Source organism: the organism of the source record quoted next, unplaced genomic scaffold, assembly GCF_019419815.1.
Source record: "Pyrus x bretschneideri cultivar Hongxiangsu unplaced genomic scaffold, Pyrus_bretschneideri_v1 Contig16, whole genome shotgun sequence".
In the NCBI taxonomy this organism is placed as follows: Eukaryota; Viridiplantae; Streptophyta; class Magnoliopsida; order Rosales; family Rosaceae; genus Pyrus; species Pyrus x bretschneideri.
Window position 1 is genome coordinate 6,474,789 of NW_025999457.1, and position 11,332 is coordinate 6,486,120.

Genomic DNA, 11,332 nt, shown 5'->3' on the forward strand with positions numbered 1-11,332 from the left:
GTAAAAACTATGTTTAAGCTCCAAAATTGATTATATTTGCACCCATGTGTTCATGGCGATGAATACAATAAGAATAAACTAAGAAAATGAGTCATATGTGTCACGATGAGATGGTCAACAAAAGTCAACGTTCATGCCACAAGGGTATTTTGGTAAATTCATACCATTTAAAATCACAACGACATAAAAAATAAGGATGGGGTATTACAATCTACCCCCTTAAGAAAATTTCATCCCTGAAATTACTACCTCAAGTAAATAGGTACGGATATCGATTTCTCATCAGTTTTTCTGTCTCGCACGCCACTTCCTCAACTGCGTGGTTCCTCCACAACACCTTTACCAACGGAATGACTTTGTTTTCAGCGTTTTATCATGTTGGTCGATGATTTCCACTGGGTCCTCTACATAGCTCATGTCCTGTCTCACTTCACGTATACAACCTACTTGCCTACTTGCTTAGCGAACTCAACGAATAAGTCATCGATATTACAATCTGCAACCCACAATATTGACAACTCATTGTTGTCTCAATAAACAAGTAGTAACTTCCCGAGGGTGCAAAATTACCATTTTGTCCAAACTCCAAGCAAACATCATCTGAAGCACACAGTTTCCCATATCGTAATTTTGATCTTTCGAATACCAGTTCGCAATACTCTTCTGTCTACCAAGTGTTGCCTATAGAATTTCTCATACCATGTCTCAAATACTGCCATATCCGAACTAAAAATAATAACTGTTGTCGTAAACAACTCCAATAGAGATCGGTGAAAATTCTAATCATGCTGAAACCATAGAATGGATGAACACATCACGTCCTCCAAGGTCTGGATAGTTCGTTCAGATTGGCCAACAGTCTGAGAATGAAATGCGGTATTGGACAACAACATAGTACCCATGGCCTTCAAGAAGGCTTCACAAGACTTGGAAGTGAAACGCGCATCATGATGAGGTACAACAGTGACGACACACCCTATAACCGAACAATGTGATTCACAAATGTCTAAGCGAGCTGATTCATTGAAAATTTCTCTCTTATTTAGTGAAAGGCTATGTTGAGAATGCTAAAAGAACACTAAAGAATTTAAGGGTCAAAATAAGTCCATCAAATCTAAAGTACAAGATAACTGGATTGAATGCGTAACTTTGATGCAAGAATACGTGTAAGTACCTAACTTGATTATGTGGTAGCAAGTCGAGATGGTTAAGCGCGGACTTGACTTTATTAGTAGTCTAAAGTAATCTGATAGGTGGGAACTTAGACTTTTTCTCATTCGAATATTCACAACAACTTGTTACAATGATAACCTCATGGATATTCAATCACAAGTGGTAATGATTCACTCAATAGGGTGTTAATGGATGATTGAAAAACCGATGGTCTCAACTAAAACTTTCAGATCTAAGTGGTTTTCCCAAATAATTTGTTTGCTTTAGAAATGATACGAAGTGTTGTAGGGTAAACACGAACCCAAAATTGATAGAATGCCTTCCAATACTAGAAGGTGAATCTGGGATTACGGTCGAAATCGATGTTAATCGAGACGTCAGTCTAACGAAGTCGAGAATGAAGAATTATGCCAATCGGTCGAAAGTATAGTCCTCACAAACCGGTAGATAATATGTTGAGTGAGTTAATCAACAAATACCGAAACACCCTCATACTCTCCACATGTACAAGGTGGTTTGTCAAGAAATATATGGTGACATTCTCCCATTTCCATTCACATCCCCAGTGGATCCTCAATAACCTAAAAAGGACATCCATGGAATTTTTTCCCACCTCCAAACACGAATAGAAGGAAATTAAGATAATCTCAATGGCTTCCGTCTTTGCGTTTTCATTTATCAGTAAATCGGACATTTTCTCACATATTCAACAATATCACATTCATACAATACCAGTTAAAAATGGACGAAAACAGTGGTACAATTAGTACTGCCAGCATGCATGGCATACACTGAAATGTGAGCTTCATCAAGAATTTTCCTTTTTCACAGCTTCATTACCCTTAGGCAAAAACAATTTGTTTCTTATCAATAAAGTTTCAACTCCTCGAACTTTCAAATCTCGTCTCATGTCATCTGACACTTACTCATTCAAACTCGCACATTACTGATCAAACCTTTAGGCTTCTTACCCAAAATCTACCGATATAACTTGGACTTAGAAGTGAGCCAACAATACTCACTATGGGTCGGGTGCCAAAGTAAAGCTAATTCCTTGAAGAGGAAACAATAATGGGACATGGATAGCTTTGAAGTAGGTAAGATGTCTATAAGATTTCTGACTAAGAGCATCAGCTACAACATTTGCCTGACCAAGATGATACTCAAAAGTGCAATCAAAATCATCGATGAGTCCCGTCCACGTTTTCTGTCTCAAACTCAACTTCTTCTGTGTGAAAACACATTACAACTTCTTTGGTCAGAAATGTTGCAACACTTCTTGTTGTAAAGAAAACATCACTAAATTTTACAACAAGGAAAATTGTTACCGGCTCTATATCATGAATAGTATAATTCTCTCCGTGAGGTTTGAGATGTCCGAGAGCATAGGCGATGACCTTCCCATGCTACATTAGAAAATAACCCCAAACTTGACAAGGATGCAAAACAAGAGACTTAAAACTCACCACCAACGTTAAGAAAAGTAGGGACGGGAGCATGAGTAAGACGATGTTCCAAACTCCAAAAAATTTCATTTCCAATTTTTGTCCCACATAAATTTCTACAAAGAAAGGGTGTCATTAGGTTTTCAAGATGGTAACCATTGGCTCAAGGTCGTAGATAGGATAGTTCACATCATGCGGTTCCAACCGTCAAGAGGCACATGCGTTACTTGGTCATGCTGCATCAGCGTGCAGCCAAACATACAATAAAATTGTAGAATTCAAAATTTATCGATGTCATCGATAAATGTAAGAACAATAATCAGGTGAGACAATACTTCAGTTGTTAGAAACTTCGTTCACCTTCAACATCTCAAACAAAATTGACTTGTTTCTTAGCCAAAAAGGAAATAGGGCTATGCTTAAGGAATTGTTAAGAATTGCCGATAGAAATTGACAGGACCAAAGATATTTCGTATTTCACAACACCTTGTGAGGATTTTCAATTTTCAACAGTCGCAACCTTTTTGTGAAATTGATAAGAATAGCGTTTGCTACAATAGAATCTCCTAAGAAAAGTATCTAATCGAAACAAAATCAACGTTTGAAGAATTTGGTGTAAAGGTGATTGTCGATGTTTAGTGAACTTGACCTCATTATTGGAGTAGACAAGTAGGTTATCGATAAGATAATTATGAATCTATCGGAATATGGCTGGAATAGCCGGTTGGTTAGGTTCATGAACATTGCTGGAGCATTCGTCCACTAGTTAAGAAATGCAAACACCAAGAAATCTTCTGAGGGTCCACATGAATTCCCTTAGCGAAAACAACAAGCTCGAGGACATTGATTTGGTCTAACCAAACTAACACTTGCTAAATTTCGCATACAATTGGTGCTTACTCACTTTCTCCACACGAACTTCTGATGTTTCAAGCAATCTCCATATAGATACGACTTTGTCCACCATTCCTAACCAGACTTCGATGTAAATCCGACTCTACCCATCATTCCAAGGGAATGCATGTCATAGAGTATCGGTCTATTGTTGAAAGTCATCCAACATTCCATTTTGTCACCAATGAGGCATAATCCCAACACAAATTTTTGTACTTCAAATAGAATGTGACAATTCAGACAGAATAAGGATTGCACAACTATGCCAAAAGGCATTAGTAAACGGAAGTCGTGACATCCAAATAATATCAAGGCCGACACACTGCTAAAGTAAAAGAAGATCCTAAGTATGCTCTAAATTAACTAAGCTCTGATACCAATCTGACACGCCCCGATCCCGATTCCAAATGATACTGGGATGGTCACGTGTTGGCCGACACCCAAGCGTGACAAAGCCATTTAATTATGCATATGTCGAGAAGATGTAACACATGCATGCAATTTGCAACGAAAAGAAACAAACATAATAAAAATAGTAACGTTCAATATATATAAAAAAAATATGAGAATGCATGACCATGTTCAAAGCATACAACTAATTAAGATTACAGCGGAATGAATATTATGAAAAGGTACGATTACAAAGAAAGGGGTCCTACACCAAGAGGGCTCGAAGATACTGATACGGGAATGCCTCAACGCCAAGATCGATCGCACGCCTCATTTCGAAGTCCTGAAGGGGGCACAAAACAAAACATGAGTGGATAAAGTTTAATATAAATAATACTAAAATCAAATACCCTTTAAACGTACTAACCCCTAGTTTTAGAAAACTCATATAGCATAATAAGTAAAAGGTTTTCTGAAAACCTTAGCATGCCATAAAACCTTTGTAAAACATATATCATATATAGTATGCTTAGCAGTGGTATCATAATCGCTCGAAGGCACATCCATAGCCCGCCCGATGGCACATTCATCGCCCGCTCGAAGGCACATTGTATGAATACCCACTAAGTAAGCACAGAAAATCATGAACATAATCTTTCCAAAATATATATCATCCAAATTCAATAGCTCAAACATCATATCATAAATCCATAGGAGCGTTCTAGCTCAAATCATCATCATAAACCATGTTCATAGGTATATATACATATATATATATATTCATAAATATTTCAAAGAATGAAAATTTGATAAAGCGTAAAATTCATAAAGCGCAAATCCGATAACTTATAAACATTTCATAAAATCATACTTTTCATGTACGCATTCCTAGTAATAAAATCATGCATTTTGGATTTGGAAGGGGTCCACTCATAGATACTCCGTTACTGAAGAGTCGTTCAAACTAGAGAGGATGGGGTCGCCACTAACAAACGCACATGTTTGGAGTTCAAAAAATGGTCAGAGATGGCTGGAAAACGCCTGCAAAGCGTTGGAGGTTGCCGAAAACTTTCTCGACAACTAACTCATCATGGTTTGGCCAAAAAATGGCTTGAAAGCTGCAACCTGACTTGGGCTTCGATCCTGATGATCTGGAAGGAATTTCGAGGTAAGGTTGGGTGTTCTGGGCTCATGGTGCTCTTGGTTTGGGCAGTGGTCGGAGTGTTGTCGTTGTTGTTGTTTGTTGTTGTATGTGTGTGCTCTCGGGAAGGCTGTTTCAGAGAGAGCAAAGAGGTGAGAGATGAGAGAAGAAAGTTTAGAGAGAGATTGATAGTGACAGAAATAGGAGAGGGGGATCACACGGGAAGAACGAGGAATGGGCCAGGGGACAAGGGAACAGTGGCTCACAAATTAAGACCACTAAAGACGAAACGTGAAATATCACATACATTTCAAAAATCGTAAAAACTACGATCTAGCTCCAAAATCGATTATGTTCGCACCCATGCGTTCTTGGCTATGAGTACAATAAGAATAAACTAAGAAAACGAGTCACATGTGTCATGACAAGATGGTCAACAAAATCAACGTTCATGCCACGAGAGTATTTTGGTAAATTTATACCATTTAAAATTACAACGACATAAAAAATAAGGACAAGATATTACACCTAAAAACATCAAAAGACATCTATACCTTTTAATATTGTTTATAGATCCAAAAAAAGTTTAGTGTAGATAATACAGTTTTTCAAAAAAATAAAAATCCAGAAAAGCACGTAACCGACACAAAAAAAGATAGCATCATTTTGTTTTTATTATTATTATTTTTTTTTTGTAAGGTTAATTATATTTATGTTCTGTTTTTCTCTTTTATGAATCTACATATCTCATCAAAATATTATATATATATATATATATATATATATAGTATATATAACATGTATGTTAAAAAATTTAGATTCTGTGAGGCTTGTCTAGACGGACTAATCCATGGAACAGCTTGCCTAAAGTCTTCGCCTTTTAAAACATTGGCAAACAGCTTAACAAAGTTTCTACGATGGAGACATGCCAGACAATGCTTGAGCATTTGAATATGGTTGCTGATTTTGGCACATCCTCCAATTTTGTATGAACCTTGCCTCATCATTGTCTTGAATATCTTTGTGAACGAAACTAAGAAGAGTGTTTGGAACAAAAGAAACAAGTAGCATGACCAGACAACTGGAGCATCTAATTACAAGGACCATGCTGACTACAAGGCCAACTTTCCACAATTCCTTTTTTAAGCCTTGAGGACAAGGCTCATTTTGAATGGGAGAATATTGTTTTGTACTCACAATATGCTTGATTTGTGATTGTCTTAACCACCAATTGGAGGGTTCAATGGGAGGTCTAAAGCTTTAGTTTTAGGATTAAGCACATAAAACTTCCAACCTTTTAGTGTTATTCCAAATTGGTCTCAATTTTTTTAAACATTTCAAACAAGTACCCAATCTATTGAAAATGTAACATTCGCTAAGCCCCAATGAAATTCTTGTTAAATTAACTAGGACTTACTTAGTCTCCACCATCAATGGAATGTCATGAAGCATGGCATCCATCAAGTAACGGTCACCAACACCCCTTTTAGGCCATTACCTCCAAACCCAGCACGTAACCACAAACTTCAACCTACAACTCAAGTCACCAACATCGAGAAAAAGGTCATGGAGGGTGCTGAAACAGTATAGACTGTCATGACGTAGCCGCAACCATCTTCAGCGCCCACAAAGAAGAATTTGAAGCTTGACTAGGCTAAAATCGGCAAATAAGGAAATCACATGAGCAGAAACAAGTTCATTGAAACCCTATATGAATCCTTAACCCTCTTCTTTGTTGGGAGATTTTCCAATCTTCATTTTTGTTTTCCATTCTATTTGTGAATTTGTTTTTTTATTTTTATTTTTTCATCTTCAAGTCTTTTCTGAGGTTATTTTTATTATTATTCTAGCGTCCAAGTAAGCAAATAAGTGGGACCTATTGTTGCCACATGTATATTTAAAGGAAAAAATAACTGGGACTAAACAAATGTAATACTTTCAATAAGTTGAGTACTTGTTTGAAATGTTTAAAAATGTTGAAACCAATTTGAAATGACACTATAAAAGGAGGTTTTAGGTACTTAATATTAGAAATTGTTAAACACGCCAGTTGGCATTAAAAAGTATAGTGATTGTATAAAAGGAGCCCAGCTCCCAGAAATATAAAAGATCAGTTTTATAAAAAGAAATCAAATACAAAAAATATTGGAGCTCTGCTCATTCTCTCCCCCTTCCTTCCCTCTTCTTCTATGTGCAATAGTTAAGGTTGAGTTAGGGTTGAGATTTGGGTCTTAAGATAAACGAGATACTTTCATATTCTCACACAGAAGGCGGACGCACGTTGTGGTAAGGGTGGGCAGCTGCCCATCCAGACGCTAGAAAATCTTTTGATTGACATCAGTTTTGCCCATCCAGATGCCCTGTAAACTGCAGGAGAAAGGAAGAGAACTGGATAGAAGCGACAGCGACGAGAAGAGGAAGAAGGAAAAAAAAAATGAAAGTAAAAGCCGTGGACGACATGACGTCGATTAGTTGTTTTGCTCTGGCCATTAACTGATACGGAGTGTTTAGCCGATCAATTTCGTTTTTCAATTTTTACCTCTCTCTCACTTATTTTTTTTCCCTCCTCATTGATAATTGTACCTTTTCTTTTCCTCAAAGTCAGATTCTTCTTCCCTTTCCTGTTTGGTTTCATTTTCCATAAATTAACCAAATTAATACATCCTCTAATCCATATCGTGTGAATGCCATATCCATTTCAATCTTTTAATAATATAAATTACCTTACTACGATTTACCGCAGTGGTAAAAGATAATTATGCCTATATATCATGGTGCAAGTTGGATTCCTACTGATCGTCTCTCTCCTAACAACTAACAATCTAACTCACTAACACTAATTATAAAAAAAATTATAAATTACCTTAACACGATCAAAACAATATAGAAAATGTTTTATGCAAGTGGGGGATTGCCCTAATGGTTAGATCTGTCCTCTTCAGCACATCTCGTTCAAAAAATTTCACGCAAGTGGTGGATTGTTTGTAATTAAAACAAAAGGACTTTTTCATACTCAAACTTTTAATTTTTATCGTTTAAAAGGAAAACTCATAAGTTTTTTACAGTTACTGCTACTGCTAATGAACCTATAATTTGACATTTTCCATATTAAAATTTGTTGTGCCAAATTATCAAGCTTGTAGCCTTGTTTCTTCCATAAAGTATGAATCATAATAGTATGGTTTAACTTGTAGAGGTATCTTTTGTTTCAAAAAATTCAACATGGATTTATCATATATAGCTAAAAATTAGCTCTTAATTTCAAAAATATCAGTTTTTATAAAAACTTTCAAATACATCCAAATTCCACTTATATAGACATAAATACCCTTAGTTTATATTTTTTTAAATAAACGATATCATCTTCATTAACTGAAACACATCTTATGCAATAATTAAGAGTTGCTCTCACTAATATTTTTTTTTTATTTTTTTTTCACATTTTTTTTTAAACGAAGAAAAAAATGTTTCCCTCAATTTTATTTTTATAAATAATAAATAAATAAATCTTGCTTTCTCGCATGGTTGCCACAAAACACTTTAATTAGTGAGAGCTCTTGTTGCTGCCTTTCTTGCAGCAATATTTTACTTTGTGCCTAATCTGTTTACTCTTTACAATGTTCTTAATCCTGTCTTTGTGGTAAAACCTAATTAATTTGCATGAGAATTTTGTTGGTCAATTTCCTTAATTTTGGTCTTGCTCAACATTTATGCTTTTCTCAATATTGTAAAAAGCTAGTACAATATGTAATATCGTACTCTAAGGGCAGCTTGGAATTATGAAAAAGTCCTTTTCGTATTTAATTTTTCATGCTATATTACATATATGAAGAAAGATTTAAGGGTCACAAGGTTTCTTTGATTATTTTATTAAAATATAAAATTGAGAGAAACCTTTGTTCTTTGTTTGGAAAAGAAACGTTAAAAAAGAAGAAAATATTAGTGAGAGCAACATTTGATTATAGCACAAGAAGTCAGAGGCGGATGCATTGAGGGGCAAGAGGGTCAGCTGATCCCCCAAACTTTGATGAATGTCTATGGATAACTTGAGTGATGACCCCTCGAACTTCGGTGAATGTTCATAGATAACTTGGGTGGTGCCCCTTTGAAGATTGGAGTTGGCTTCATACATGCCCTCCAACTATAAGAGTGGCTCTTCTTATTATTTTTTTAATAAATATTACTTTGTCAAAATGACATAGTTTTGGACCCTTAGTTTAATAAAAAATAATAATAAATAAACACCAAGAGCTAAAAAAAATAAACACATGGATGATGGATATGTTATTCAAGGGAGATCATGGCGTGGAGCTCAAAGAATCACAAACTTCCATCATTATCATGTGGAATATAGAGTTGCTTCTTTGTTTAGCAAGTTTGAGCCCGGATGATTCATTCTCAGTTTTTGATGAACAAAAGCAAATATGTTTTGCGCAATTTTATCTAAATGAATTACTACTTGTCAACTCTTGGCACTTGAAGATCAATTTGGGCATTATATTCTTGATATGCATTCTAGTAGTGAACTTTCTCAATTGAAAGGAATTGGTAGCCTTGCAAAAAAATGGTGGACACAGGGTAGGAATGGAGTATATAATCATGTGTATTTGCTAATTATATTGGCTTTGGTTCTACCAATTGCTATTGCTTCAGTGGAGAGAGCTTTTTCTGGTATGAATATTGTGAAGACTCTATTGCGTAACCGAATGGGAGATCAATGGTTGAGCAATAGCATGGTGGTTTATATTGAGAGCAATGTTTTTTCTTCCATTGACAATGAAGTTATAATGCAACGTTTTCAAATTATGAAAACGCATCAGGGACTATTGTAAACTTGTATTGTTATTTGTTTTATAAGTTATGAATGATGGAACTATAGTTTAATTTTTAAGGTTATTATATGTCCAAGAAATGTTTGTAAACTTTTATATGTGACCTCTCGAAATATTTTTCCTCGATCCACCACTGCAAGAAGTCTTTTAGTTAAAAATTAGTTATTCATATAAGTGAGGGCATTTGTATCTATTTAAGTAATTTTAGATATATTTGAAAGTTTTTATAAAAGTTGACATTTTTTATATTAAGGGTTAATTTTTTTGTTATATTTGATAAATTATCTTTACACGTGGCCCACTCAGATAATTTTTGGATCACCACTGCTCACACGGAGAGAAAAAGAAGGCAACCAAAAAATCCGGAAACAAAAAGGAATTGCTCTCCATTTCCTACACGGACAAGATAAAAGATCTCTGATCTAGACACAGACTGGGTAGTATAAATTCCCCCAATATCTCACACCCTTTGAAACACAAAGCATTCAATCAACCGTCAAAGCGAATTGAAAGCTGCTAATCAAGAAGAAAATAATATTAATCTCCCAAGGATTCTCATACTTATTAATTTTTGAAAGAGCAACAATGGCCTCATCATCAGCGGACTTGAAAAAGAAGATAACTCTAAAAAGCTCCGACGACGAGATGTTCGAGGTGGAAGAGGCGGTGGCCATGGAGTCGCAGACCATCAAGCACATGGTGGAGGATGGATGTGCCGGCAATGCCATTCCTTTGCCAAATGTGACGAGCGCCATCCTTGCGAAGGTCATCGAGTACTGCAGGAAGCATTATGAAGATGAGGGGGCTACTGCTGCTGACGGCGAGAAAAATATCAAGGAGTGGGATGCCGAGTTCATGAAGATCGACCAGAACACTCTCTAGTGACCTAATAATGGCGGCAAACTATCTCGACATCAAGGGCCTGCTTGACCTGACGTGTCAGACTGTGGCGGATATGATCAAGGGGAAGACACCTGAACAGATTCGCACGACCTTCAACATCAAGAACGATTTCACTCCCGAGGAAGAAGAAAAGATTCGTAGGAGAACCAGTGGGCTTTCGAGTGAATTATGATTATTTAACGACATTAATTTCATCATGTTTAACTAGTTTCTTCTGCTTAATTGGATAGGCTTAAGCTTACTGTGAGACTGTCAGTGTTATAAATTGTTTTTAATATTTTCTCTAAGATATTGAATATATATGTGGTCACGGCCCTCTCGCAAGCTTTTCTCAAATCTATTAACTTTTTGTACGGGTGTGTCATAACATGTAGTCAGAACGAATCAAAGAAGTTTGTTTATGGGAGGAAAAGAAAACTTGTGGTTTATGTTGGGGTGTGATATCCACACACCCCTTTTTGCTTCTCACACACCTTTCTAATTTTTGGTCATCGGATCGAATGAATTGAAGACGATCAAAGGACAGAAATTAACAAGAGGTGTGTGAGAAGTAA

At 36.0% G+C, this 11,332-nt stretch overlaps 1 pseudogene; it reads left to right on the forward strand.

Annotated features, from left to right (window-relative positions):
- The first annotated feature begins 10,236 nt into the window (after positions 1-10,236).
- LOC103962057 lies at positions 10,237-11,094 on the forward strand (annotated as a pseudogene).
- The last annotated feature ends 238 nt before the right edge of the window (positions 11,095-11,332 follow it).